Raw genomic sequence first — 14,788 nt, forward strand, 5'->3', positions numbered from 1 at the left:
GTGTTGTAAGTTATACCCTTGGGACATATAGGGTTCTTATAGAAAGTGTGGTCATATAAACTTTAAAGTGGGCTCGTTGGATTGGTAATCAGACGCTCTAGTGCTCTTTTTAAGAGTCAACGTGATCATACAGCAGCTACCCTCTCCCCCTACAAAAACGTCATATTGCCCCGAAATGCGTCTAATAGAAATTTTGTAATATTCATTCTGTTCAAAATAGTCTAAATATCACATAACAAGGCTTTTGGAGTTGAAACAAACATCAGAGATTAGGGGCAAGGGTTGTAAGTTATGCCCTGGGGGTATTAAAGGTTTTTTTTGGAAAGGATGATTGTTTAACTTCAGAAGAGGTTCAGTGCTTCTCCCTGAAAAAGACTACGTCAATATAAAACTAACAAAAATTAATCAAAAAGGTTTTTGCACAAAATAAGTTTTTCAAAAAAAGTGAAGAACTCCATTAGACCAAAAATGAACAAAAATAGAATCAAATAATCTACCAAGCATACAGCTACCATAAATCAGTATCAATAAATAAATGGAACCAAAAAAAAACAGAAATTAAAATAAGTCAAACTTAAAACGAGCAGAAATTAAGCTGAGTGGGGTTCTCTGCCCTAGGCTTTCTAAAAGACAGAATATAATTTGTATTTTACTGAAAAAATTCTTTTAAATATTTTCACTTTTATAAAAATTATTGCTCGGATACCAGAAATATTTTTGTAGTTTATAACCTTAGCAATTTTGAACTGAAAACTAAAATAAAATAAAAATTGATTTTTTCAATTTTTACGTCACGTCACTCATTACGTCATATATGGTTATTAGTACGCAATCGGTGTTCGAAAACACGTCATGTCACATATTACATCATATATGGTTATTATTAGACAATCGGTAGACTATTCGTTCCTTATTACAATTCTGAACTAAAACTAAAATAAAATAAAAATTAATTTTTTTCAATTTTAACGTAATCACTCATTACGTCATATATGGCTATTACATATTTAAAAGAATAATAAAAATGTAAAATTTACATTTTGTAGAGTTTCGGTTACTATTCAGACAAGTCGCTCTTACTATACAGTTCTTTCCCAAGAAATGTTTGATAATAATCCTGATTACAGACAGGAAAAATCCCACGGCTTTTTCTTATTTGGAATAGTATGCGACGAACCTCAAAACATCAGGCAGCTAACTAAGTCCAATATATGCAATGGTTTGTTATCCTAATGATCGTCTTGTAATATAATTTCATTTAAAATATTCAGGAAATATTCTAGTTTCAGTTAATAAATAAATTTTTTGTTAAAACCCCCCAAACATTACTGTATTTTTCATAATAATAGATAATTATATAAAATGAAACCGTATTGACACACTCCATTTATAATGAACTATATCAGTCCTTTATGTAAACTTCACTAACCTATACTATAGTTAAGTGGCGTATAAAATTTATTATAGGCAAGAGGTCGTTCTTTATTATAAAATCCCAACAAAAAATAAAGCTGATTTTAAAATTTTAAGGTGTTTTTCTAGTTTAAATCAAAAGATTAAAATTATTGCTCAGATACCAGAAATATTTTGCTGTTTACAACTTTAGCGATTGTGAATTGAAAACTAAAAAAAACTAAAATTGAATTTTTCAATTTTTACGTAACGTCACTCATTACGTCATATATGGTTATTAGTACACAATCGGTGTTAGATATTGCGTCAAGTCACTTATTACTTCATATTTGGTTGTGATTACTAAAAAAATCAAATATCTTTGAGCAGACTGCAGTATGAAAAGACATCAAAAATGCAGTTTTTTGTGAAAAGTCATTCTATCTTTAAATATTTTTTATTAAAAAAGGCACTAGAACTTTTAATTTCTTTTCAAATAAGCCTTCTCGCAAAATTCTAGGATCTCTGGGTTGATACGATCACCCCTGTTAAAAAGAAAAAGGCAAACAAATAAGCACGCATCCGTAATCTTTCTTCTGGCAAAAAAATTCAAGATTCCACGTTTTTGCAGATCGGAGCTTGAAACCTCTGCAGTAAGGTTCTCTGATACGCTGAATCTAATGGTGTGATCCTCATTAAGATCCTCTACTTTTAGGGGGTGTTTTTCTCCTTTCTCAAAGTCGGGCAAATTTTCTCAGGCTCGTAACTTTTGATGGTTAAAAGTAAACTTGGTTAAACTTATATATTTACAATTAGCATAACAATACAATTCTTTTAATGCATTCATTGATATTAAAATTTCGTTTTTTAAAGTTTCGGTTACTATTGAGACGAGTCGCTCTTACTATACAGTTCGTTATCATGAACTGTTTGAAGCAACAAGTTTACAGAAGCCAGGTTGCAGCGGTAGTTAGCAACCTAGTAGGACACGATTACGCCCCATAGTAAAAAATAAAATAGCCCATAACTCGTAAAACTAGAATCAGATCAAATACAATATTAGAACCGCTTTGTAAGAAAACCTTATATAGGAAACTTTCAGCCCGTTGGCTTGAATAAAGAAGAAAATCCATTGGCTCGAAAAACACAAAATTTGCTTGAACTACGATATTATGCATCGACGGAATCTTTTGTATCCTTTTTTTCCTCCGCAGCTAGCTGGGCACTGGAACATCGTAGTTCCAGTGCCCAGCTCAATGGAACATCATAGTTTAATGAGCGAAGAAATCGCTCATTTCAAAGAAAATTGACGCATTTAAAATCCTTTTTTAATTGACAAAAATAATTTTTATTATATAATCAATTTTTTGTGATATTATTCATGTACAATTTTTCATGTACGAGATTGATGAGTGACGTCATAATTTTAGGTTGTAACCATATATGGCGTAAAACTAAATGCAATATTATGTGTTAGCTATAATGACATCAGTGTATTTTAACATATTTTCAGTTCAAAATCGAAAAAGCTATTATGCAAACTGCAAAAATATTTATGGTGTCTGAGCAACCACGTTTCAGCGGTAGCTTGCAACCTAGTAAGAGACAATCACGTCCCATGCTAAGAATTGCAATAGCCCATAACTCCTAAAAATAGAGTCTGATCGAAATATAAAGTATCCGGGTTGCAGCGGTAGCGAGCAACCTAGTGAGAGATGATCACATCCAATGTTAAGAAATATAAAAACCCATAACTCCTAAAAAAAATTCAGATCAAAACAGAAAGTACACCATTAGAACCGGCATGTCTGAAACCCCTGTCTAGGAAACTTTCTGTCATTTGGCTTGAACAGCAAGGGAAATATATTGGTTTGAAAATCAAGAAAAGTGGCAGCTACTACAGCCTTCTTCCAAAACGGCATCTTTTTTCTTTCTTCTTTCTTTTCCACAGATAGCATGGCACTGAAAATCGTAGAGAGTTGTTCAATGGCTCATTTTAAAGGAAGTCTCTAGATCTAGTGCCATTTGTAATTAATTTTTTTTAAATATCTATAGTAAGAGTGACTCGTCTCAATAGTAACTTGCTACATATAAAATTCCCTTGCCCAAAACCCTTGTAGCCTATAGGAAACTTACAGCTCCTTTGCTTAAATAACAAAAAATATGTACACTATTTGAACCGTCTTATCCAATACCCTCATATAGGAAACTGACATTCCCTTGGATTTGAAAATAAAGAACACGATATTCTGCATTGAGGGTATATTATTTTTCCTTTCAGTTTTTTCCCACTCAGATAGCTGGGCACTGGAAAATCATAAACAGCTGTTTATTGGCTCATCTAAAAGGACATTGTTACATCCAGTGCCTTCTGTAATTAAAAAAAACAAAAAGTTTTTAAAATGGAATCACTTTTTACAAAAAAAACTGCATTGTATGTACAAGCTTGATGAATTATGATCATAATCGTAAGTTGTAACCATAAATGACGTAATAAGTGAATGCAATGTTTATACAGGTTTATCTTTCAACAAGATAATTTTATTTTATTTTAGTTCTCAGTTCAGGATCTTTAAATTTATTATGTAAACTGCAAAAATATTTAGGTTGTAACCTAGTAAGAGACGATCACGTCCAATACTAAGAAATATAATAACCCATAATTCCTTAAAATAGAGCCAGATCAAAACAAGAAGTATCCTATTAGAACCGCCTTCTGAGAAACCCCTAAACAGGAAACTTACCGTGGCTTGGCTTAAACAGCCAGGAATATATATTGGCTTTAAAATCAAGAAAAGTCGATGAAACCAGGATATTCTGCATATACGGCATCTTTTTTCTTTACTTTCTCCTCAGATAGAATTGCACTGGAACTTCGTTGAAAGTTGCTTAATAGCTCATTTGAAAAGAAATTGATTTTGTTAAGAGCCTATTGTAATTAAAAAGAAATAATTTTAAAAATAAAATCAATTTTTGACAAAAACTGCATTTCTCCTATAACACTAATGTAGTTTATGTTATTAACATCAGGATACATGTTGCAGCGGTAGCTAGCAACCTAGTAAAGACAATCACGTCTCTTAGTAAAAAATACAATAGACAATAGCTCCAAATAAATAGAGTCAGATCAAAACAAGAAGTACGCTATTAGAACCACCTTGTACAAAACCCCTATATAGGAAACTTACCGTCTCTTGGCTTGAACAACAAGTAAAGTACAGTGGCTTGAGGATCAAGAAAAGTGGCTGAAACCACGATATTCTGCATATAAAGCATTTTGTTTTCTCTCTCTTTCAGCTCAGATGGCTTGGCACTGGAACATCATAGAGAGCTGTTTAATGGCTCATTTTAAAGAAAAATTTATGTTAAAAACCTTTTAGTTTTTAAAATATAAATCATGTTCCTACAAAAAACTGTATTTTACATGTACAAGATTGATCAACGAAGTCATAATCCTAAGTTGTATCCGGGTTGTAGCGGTAGCACGCAAACTCGTACGAATTTGCGAAGAGTTTTCAATAAGCCGTCACTTCAATAAATCGTCACTTCAACAAACTATTGCCACGATAAACCGTCGCTTCAATAAACCGTCGCTTCCATAAATCGTCACTTCAATAAATCGTCGCTTCAAGAAATTATCGCAAAAATAAACCATCACGTCACTATATCGTTGCTTCAACAAATTGTCGCTTCAACAAATCATCGCAACAATAATCCGTCGCTTCAATATATCGTCTGTTTAAAATCGTCACTTCAAAAAATCTTCGCTATAATAAACCGTCGCTTCAATGTATCGGCACTATAAATTGCCGCTACAATAAATTGCCGTTTCAATATATCGTCTCTTCAATAAACCGTCGCTAAAATAAATCGTCGCTTCAACAAATCGTTGCTTAAATAATTCCGTCGCCTAAAAATATCGTCACTTCAATAAATTGAAGTGACGTCACTTCAATAAATTGATTCTTTTGCAGTCGTGCTTAAGAATCCCCCAAAAGGACTGGACGATCCCGTTTCACGAAAGGATTATCTCAATAAAGTATGTGGAAACAACTGTGGAAATATTGTGTAACTGAAAACTCGCAAAACCGACTGTAAAGTTGTTCTGTACGATCAAGAGGCTGCCAAATCAGTTGCACAGGCTATTGCTAAGTCCGAGTCAATTATTAAAGCAAAAGTGTGCAGTCCTGCGTTCTTTGGCATAATCAGGCACGTACCCACCAGCGTTAGTGAGGAGGATCTTTGTGGTCTTAAGAATAATTGTGCTGAGGCCTCTCAGATCGGTAAAACGAGATCGTTCACACTGAAATGTTTGACCAAGCAGCATCTAGACTCCGCGATGAAATCTCCGCTTATTAATCTCCGCTTCTAAATATCTACTGTAGTGAAATAACTCACGCCTTGCGCTGTGCGGAAAAAACCACGGTTCCTATTCGTGTGAAAATGAAAGTAAAAGTTGGGTCAGATGTTCCAGGATGGTCGGAAAACCCAGCTTTGGTTAATGCGTGTCAACAAGCTAAAATGTGGTATAGTGTGTGGATTGATTCGGGTCCTCTTAAACAAGGCATTGTAAACAGTGCTCTATTGTATACGCAGCGGCTGTTTTTCAAATATCTCACCGTGGACCGCTGTTGTGTGATTGATGAAATCAGGGAGTCGCTAAGAGTCGATCCAAATAAAATTTGGAAATTCGTGAATAAAAATCCATCTTAAGAGGTGCTCAGTAGTAAATCCGCCCCTAGTGTAAGTGAATGGAAAAGTTATTTCAGGAGCGAGTTTGCTGCACCTGATCCTGAATTGGAGTGCAAGTCTGAGAGAGATCTTGATCTCTGTTTAGAATCTTTGGAACCGGATCTTGGCCACGTAGTGAGTGTGTCGGATGGTCGTTCGGCTATCCTTAAACTAAAAAAAAAACTCTAAAGGAGTAGATAATATCTGTGGTATGTATCTGATTCTCGGTTGTGAACTGTTAACAGTAAATCTAGCATTTATGTTACAAATGATTTTTAGTTGCCCTGTGTAATCAGTGTAATCACCCAATCGGTGTAAGTACCGGTGTAATCACCCCTGCCATCAAAAAAGGTAAAGACCCATCTGAATGTTGTTCTTACCGCACGATAACTGTTGCTCCTGTTTTTTGTAAATTGATGGAGTTATTAGTTATTGAGGAGATAAAGTATGTTTGTAGAACGCCAGATTCGCAGTTCAGTTTCAAGAGAAATATTAGCCGCGAGCACGTGCATAGCCTATTGTCAAATGTTTTGTTGGATGCAGATGCTAAAGGAGAAACCGTGGTACTTGCAGGCCACGACGTCCGCGGGGCTTTTGATTCGGGTATCCATGCACAACTGCTTGTCTCTGCGTTTAAAAGAGGTCTTGACAGATCTATAATTGCAACTTATAGGAACATGTATTTAAGTTAGAGTAAGGGTACTAAAAAACCAGAGCCCGACAGTATCCGATATACTCATACCAGTACGAATAGGCATTCTCCAAGGTGCTTTATCATCACCGCCTCTTTATAATAACAGTATCATCGAGGCTCAGAAGACGGTGAAAACGTGCTTTTTTCGTGGAATTGATTTGTATCTTGTTAATTATGCTGACGACATTTTAAATCTGAGTAGATCCGTCAGTGGCGTAGATAATAATTTCAGAGTTTTGTCTAATGAATATGCTAACATAGGCCTAGAATTCAACTCCAGCAAAGCGAGGTGGTCGCCTTTAATTGTCGTAAGAAAGAGTTGGCGCCTTTCATATTTGCACTAGGTAGTAATACTGTTACTGCAGCAGCATCAATGACTTACCTTGGTTTGCCAATTGGGTCTAATCTTAAAGCTACCCGGTCCTGTCTAATAAATGATCTCAAACAAAAAGTCCGAAAAGCGTATGGGATGATTTTGTCAAGCAAACGCCTATATAACCGCCACATTCTAGCACGGATCTTCAATTCCTTTGCCACCCCTCATATCTTAGCTTTATCACCTTTCTGGTCTTTGTTTACTTTTGATGATAAAAAAAACAATCCGTACAGTGTTCTATAAGTTTGCAAAATATCTGCTTAGCCTTCCCCCCTGGCGAAAAAACCGCCAGATTTCAGCACGTTACGGACTCGATGACTCCTTCGTCGTGATCGTGACCAGGAGGGAAAAGTTCCTGAAATCTTTAGACCCAACGCATAGTATGTTTGAAGCTATGGTCAGTAATGTCTAATGGTTGTCTTTTTATGTAAATAGTTTCGCCATTGTTTTTTTTTTATTGTTTTATTTTAGTTATTTAAGTATTACTTTAAGTGGTTCGTTTGTTCGATGTGTTTTGTTGTTTTCTTTTCATTTTTTCTCTACTCCATTTTTACTTTTTTGTATTGCTAAAGATGTGTAATAAAAATCATTCATTCATTCAAATCGTCCCTTAACTAATCGTCGATAAAATAAACCGCCTCTTCAGTATATTATCGATTCACTAAACCGTCGCTTCAATATATCGTCGCTTCAATAAACCGTTGCTTCATTAAACCGTCGCTTCAATTTATCGTCACTTCAATAAATCATCGCGTCAAAAAAACGTCGCTACAATAAACCGTCGCTTCAATATATCGTCGCTTCAATAAATTGTCACTTCAATAAATAGTCTGTTCAATAAAGCGTCGCTCCAATATATCGTAGCTTCAATAAATAGTCGCTTTAACGAATCGTCACGTCAATAGACCCTCGCTTCAATGAAACGTCAATGTAATAAATCGCCGCTTCAACAAATCATCGCTACAATAAACTGTCGCTTCAATATATTGACACTTCAATAAACCATCGCTTCATAATATATTGACACTTCAATAAATCGTTGCTTTAATAAACCGTCGCTTTAACAAATCGTCATTTCAATTAACCGTCACTTCAATAAACCGTCACTTCAATAAAAAGTCGCTTTAATAAATCGTCACTTCAACAAATCGTCACTACATTCAACCGTCCTTTCAATATATTGTTACTTCAATAAAAGTCGCTTCAATATATTGTCACTTCAATAAACCGTCGCTTTAATATATCGCCACTTCAATAAATCGTCGCTTCAGCAAATCGTCGCTTCAATAAACAATCGCTTCAATAAACCGTTGCTTCAATATACCGTCACTTCAATAAATCTTCGCTTAAACAAATTGCTACTACAATAAATCGACGGTTCAATATGTCATTGTTTCAAGAGACCGTCACTTCGATATATCGTCACTTCAGTAAATCGTTGCTTCAAGAAATTGTAGCTTCAATAAACAATCGCTTTAATATATCGTCGCTAAAAGAAACCGTCGCTTTATCGTTTTAATATATCAAATCATCGCTACAATATACCGTCGCTTCAATATATCGTCACTTCAATAAACCGTCGCTTCAAAAAACCATTGCTTTAATATATCGTCACTTCAATAAACCGTCGCTTCAACATATCGTCGCTTCAATAAGTTATCGCTTCAATAAACTATCACTTCAATAAACCATCGCTTAAACATACCATTGCTTTAATAGTCCCTTTTCCAGGGCCGTGTCAAGGATTTGATCACTTAGCTTGTTGATCCAAATATAATTGTTCCCAATATTCATCTGCCTTTCTTTTCTTTTCCTTGGGACTGAAGTTCACATCGTTATGAACGATTGGTGATACAGAAAAACAAACTGTTGCTACTAGAATGCCTATTATAGACCCAGACAAAAATAAGCCAAAAAATATATTTGAATTTGGGTGGATTGCTGGAGTAACAAACCTCATCCCAGTAGCTATGGCCACCACAACAACAGAAAGCATGGTAGAATGGTAAAAGATAATTGTGGCTGGAGAGTTGTAAAATGGCTCAAAAAATAGGGCTCTATACATGGCATTGATTAAAGCTATTGCAACATAAACAGTGAAACAGATAGGGTAACACAAGTTTCTCAAACGGTCACTTGAAATCCCCTTGAATCGCTCCCACAAATCAGCCCAAGTCCTGTCTAAAATTATACCGTTTATTACGTGAACAACAGTGAAATATATATAACAAATAAAACAGAAAACATCTTATTTTTATGAACAAAAAAATGTTCTAGGAGCTTCAATAAGTAAATTCTAATATCTATAATTGAATCTTTAATTCCTAGCCATGCACGCATTGCCTGGCATAGCCATTTGCTGTTAGAGAAGTCATGAAACTTCCAAAAACTAACACAACTATAAATTTAATTAACTGTAAATTTAATTAAATAGAATATTCGTTCATTATTACAATTCTGAACTAAAACTAAAATAAATATAAATTGATTTTTTCAATCACTCATTACGTCATATATGGTTATTACATATTTAAAAGAATCATAAAAATGTAAAATTTACATTTTTTAGAGTTTCGGTTACTATTCAGACGAGTCGCTCTTACTATACAGTTCTTTTCCAAGAAATGTTTGATAAAAACTCTGATTCCAGACAGGAAAAATCTTACGGCTTTTTCTTATTTGGAATAGAATGCGATGAACCTCAAAACATCAGGCAGCTAACTAAGTCCAATATATGCAATGGTTTGTTATCCTAATGATCGTCTTGTAATATAATTTTATTTAAAATTTACAGGAATTATTCTTGTTTCAGTTAACAGATAATTTTTTTTTAAAACCCCCCAAACATTACTGTATTTTTCATAATAATAGATAATTATATAAAATGAAACCGTATTGACACACTCCATTTATAATGAACTATATCAGTCCTTTATGTAAACTTCACTAACCTATACTATAGTTAAGTGGCCTATAAAATTTAATATAGGCAAGAGGTCATTCTTTATTATAAAATCCCAACAAAAAACTAAGCTAATTTTAAAATTTTAAGGTATTTTTCTAGTTTAAATTAAAAGGTTAAAATTATTGCTCAGATACCAGAAATATTTTGCAGTTTATAACTTTAGCGATTGTGAATTGAAAACTAAAAAAAAAAATAAAATTGAATTTTTTCAATTTTTACGTAATGTCACTCATTACGTCATATATGGTTATTAGTACACAATCGGTGTTAGATATTGCGTCAAGTCACTTATTACTTCATATTTGGTTGTGATTACTAAAAAAAAATCAAATATCTTTGAACAGACTGCAGTATGAAAAGACATCAAAAATGCAGTTTTTTGTGAAAAGTGATTCTATCTTCAAATATTTTTTTATTAAAAAAGGCACTAGAACTTTTAATTTCTTTTCAAATAAGCCCTTTCGCAAAATTCTAGGATCTCTGGGTTGATACGATCACCCCTGTTAAAAAGAAAAAGGCAAACAAATAAACCCGCATCCGTTATCTTTCTTCTGGCAAAAAAAAATACAAAATTCCACGTTTTTGTAGATAGGAGCTTGAAACCACTACAATAAGGTTCTCTGATACGTTGAATCTAATGGTGTGATCTTCATTAAGATTCTATAATTTTAGGGGGTGTTTTTCCCCTTTCTGAAAATCGGGCAAATTTTCTCAGGCTCGTAACTTTTGATGGTTAAAAGTAAACTTGATTAAACTTATATATTTACAATCAGCATAACAATACAATTCTTTTAATGTATTTATTGATATTAAAATTTTGTTTTTTAAAGTTTCAGTTACTATTGAGAAAAGTCGCTCTTACTATACAGTTCGTTATCATGAACTGTTTGAAACAACAAGTTTACAGAAGCCAGGTTGCAGCGGTAGCTAGCAACCTAGTAGGACACGATTACGCCCCATGGTAAAAAAATAAAATAGCCCATAACTCGTAAAATTAGAATCAGATCAAATACAATATTAGAACCGCTTTGTAAGAAACCCTTATATAGGAAACTTTCAGCTCGTTGGCTTGAATAAAGAAGAAAATCCATTGGCTTGAAAAACACAAAATTCGCTTGAACTACGATATCATGCATCGACGGAATATTTTTTATCCATTTTTTCCTCCGCAGCTTGCTGGGCACTGGAACATCGTAGTTCCAGTGCCCAGCAGATTGGAACATCATAGTTTAATGAGTGAAGAAATCGCTCATTTCAAAGAAAATTGACGTATTTAAAATCCTTTTGTAATTGACAAAAATGATTTTTATTATAGAATCAATTTTTTGTGATATTATTCATGTACAATTTTTCATGTACGAGATTGATGAATGACGTCATAATGTTAGGTTGTAACAATATATGGCGTAAAACTAAATGCAATATTATGTGTTAGCTATAATGACATCAGTGTATTTTAACATATTTTCAGTTCAAAATCGATAAAGTTATTATGCAAACTGCAAAAATATTTATGGTGTCTGAGCAACCAGGTTTCAGCGGTAGCTGCAACCTAGTAAGAGACAATCATGTCCCATGCTAAGAATTACAATAGCCCATAACTCCTAAAAATAGAGTCTGATCGAAATACAAAGTATCCGGGTTGCAGCGGTAGCGAGCAACCTAATAAGAGACGATCACATCCAATGTTAAGAAATATAAAACCCATAACTCCTAAAAAAAAAAGTCAGATCAAAACAAAAAGTACACCATTAGAACCGCCATGTCTGAATCCCCTGTTTAGGAAACTTTCTGTCATTTGACTTTAACAGCAAGGGAAATATATTGGCTTGAAAATCAAGAAAAGTGGCAGCTACCACTGCCTTCCGCCAAAACGGCATCTTTTTTCTTTCTTCTTTCTTTTCCACAGATAGCTTGGCACTGGAAAATCGTAGAGTTGTTCAATGGCTCATTTTAAAGGAAATCTCTAGATCTAGTGCCATTTGTAATTATTTTTTTTTTAATATGTATAGTAAGAGCGACTCGTCTCAACAGTAACTTGCTACATATAGAATCACCTTGCCCAAAACCCTTGTAGCCTATAGGAAACTTACAGCTCCTTTGCTTAAATAACAAAAAAGATGTACACTATTTGAACCGTCTTATCCAATACCCTCATATAGGAAACTGACATTCCCTTGGATTTGAAAATAAAGCAAAGTGGCTGAAACCATGATATTCTGCACTAAGGGTATCTTGTTTTTCCTTTCCGTTTTTTCCCACTAAGATAGCTGGGCACTGGAAAATCATAAACAGCTGTTTATTGGCTCATCTAAAAGAAAATTGTTTCATCTAGTGCCTTCTGTAATTAAAAAAAACAAAATGTTTTTAACATGGAATCACTTTTTACCAAAAAAAAACTGCATTGTATGTACAAGCTTGAAGAATTATGATCATAATCGTAAGTTGTAACCATATATGACGTAATAAGTGAATGCAATGTTTATGCAGGTTTATCTTTCAACAAGATAATTTTATTTTATTTTAGTTCTCAGTTCAGGATCTTTAAATTTATTATGTAAACTGCAAAAATATTTAGGTTGTAACCTAGTAAGAGACGATCACGTCCAATACTAAGAAATATAATAACCCATAATTCCTTAAAATAGAGCCAGATCAAAACAAGAAGTATCCTATTAGAACCGCCTTCTGGGAAACCCCTAAACAGGAAAATTACCGTGGCTTGGCTTGAACAGCCAGGGAAATATATTGGCTTTAAAATCAAGAAAAGTAGCTGAAACCACGATATTCTGCATATACGGCATTTTTTTTCTTTACTTTCTCCTTAGATAGAATTGCACTGGAACTTCGTTGAAAGTTGCTTAATAGCTCATTTGAAAGGAAATTGATTTGGTTAAGAGCCTATTGTAATTAAAAAGAAATAATTTTAAAATAAAATCAATTTTTGACAAAAAACTGCATTTTTCCTATAACACTAATGTAGTTTATGTTATTAACATCAGGATACATGTTGCAGCGGTAGCTAGCAACCTAGTAAAGACAATCACGTCTCTTAGTAAAAAATACAATAGACAATAGCTCCAAATAAATAGAGTCAGATCAAAACAAGAAGTACGCTATTAGAACCGCTTAGTTCAAAATCCCTAGAGAGGAAACTTACCGTCTCTTGGCTTGAGCAACAAGGAAAATACATTGGCTTGAGGATCAAGAAAAGTTGCTGAAACCACGACATTTTGCATATAAAGCATTTTGTTTTCTCTCTCTTTCAGCTTAGATGGTTTGGCACTGGAACATCATAGAGAGCTGTTTAATGGCTCATTGTAAAGAAAAATTTATGCGGTTAAAAACCTTTTAGTTTTTAAAATATAAATCATGTTCCTACAAAAAACTGTATTTTGCATGTACAAGATTGATCAGCGAAGACATAATCCTAAGTTGTATCCGGGTTGTAGCGGTAGCACGCAAACTAGTATGAATTTGCGAGGAGTTTTCAATAAGCCGTCGCCTCAATAAATCGTCGATTAAACAAACCGTTGCCACAATAAACCGTCGCTTCAATAAACCGTCGCTTCCATAAATCGTCACTTCAATAAATCGTCGCTTCAAGAAATTATCGTAAAAATAAACCATCACGTCACTATATCGTCACTTCAAAAAATTGTCGCTTCAACAAATCATCGCAACAATAATCCGTCGCTTCAATATATCGTCGCTTCAAAATCGTCACTTCAAAAAATCGTCGCTATAATAAACCGTCGCTATAATAAACCGTCACTTCAATGTATCGGCACTATAAATTGCCGCTACAATAAATTACCGTTTCAATATATCGTCGTTTCAATTAACCTTCGCGAAAAAAAATCGTCGCGTCAACAAATCGTTGCTTCAATAATTCCGTCGCCTAAAAATATCGTCACATCAATAAATTGAAGTGACGTCACATCAATAAATTGATTCTTTTGCAGTCGTGCTAAAGATTCCCCCGAAAGGACTGGACGATCCCGTTTCACGAAAGGATTATCTCGATAAAGTATGTGGAAGCAAATGTGGAAATATTGTGGAACTGAAAACTCGCAAAACCGACTGTAAAGTTGTTCTGAACGATCAAGAGGCTGCCAAATCAGTTGCACAGGCTATTGCTAAGTCTGACTCAATTATTAAAGCAAAAGTGTCCAGTCCTGCGTTCTTTGGCATTATCAGGCACGTACCCACCAGCGTTAGTGAGGTGGATCTTTGTGGTCTTCTGAATAATTGTGCTGAGGCCTCTCAGATCGGTAAAACGAGATCGTTCAGACTGAAATTTATGACCAAGCAGCATCTAGCCTCCGCGATGAAATCTCCGCTTATTATAGGCTACGAACGAATTTCAGTCGAGGACTTTCATTTTCTAACGAGGCGTTGCTATAAGTGTCAGGCCTATGGGCATATTGCAAAGGACTGCTCTAATAAAGCAAGATGCTCAAACTGCGGAGGAGGCCACACTAATTCTAAAGACACCCGTGCCAGAACCAGATGAAGTGCGTCCTCTGTGGCTCCGATAAGCACCCCTGCTACAGTTTCAGTCGTCCAGAAGCCAAAAAGGCCCTATCTAAGCGATAAATAGCTCCAGCACTCTGAAAATAGTGACGTG

This window comes from Artemia sp. Qi Xiang Cuo, chromosome 1 (assembly GCF_049724085.1).
Source record: "Artemia sp. Qi Xiang Cuo chromosome 1, ASM4972408v1, whole genome shotgun sequence".
Taxonomy (NCBI): domain Eukaryota; kingdom Metazoa; phylum Arthropoda; class Branchiopoda; order Anostraca; family Artemiidae; genus Artemia; species Artemia sp. Qi Xiang Cuo.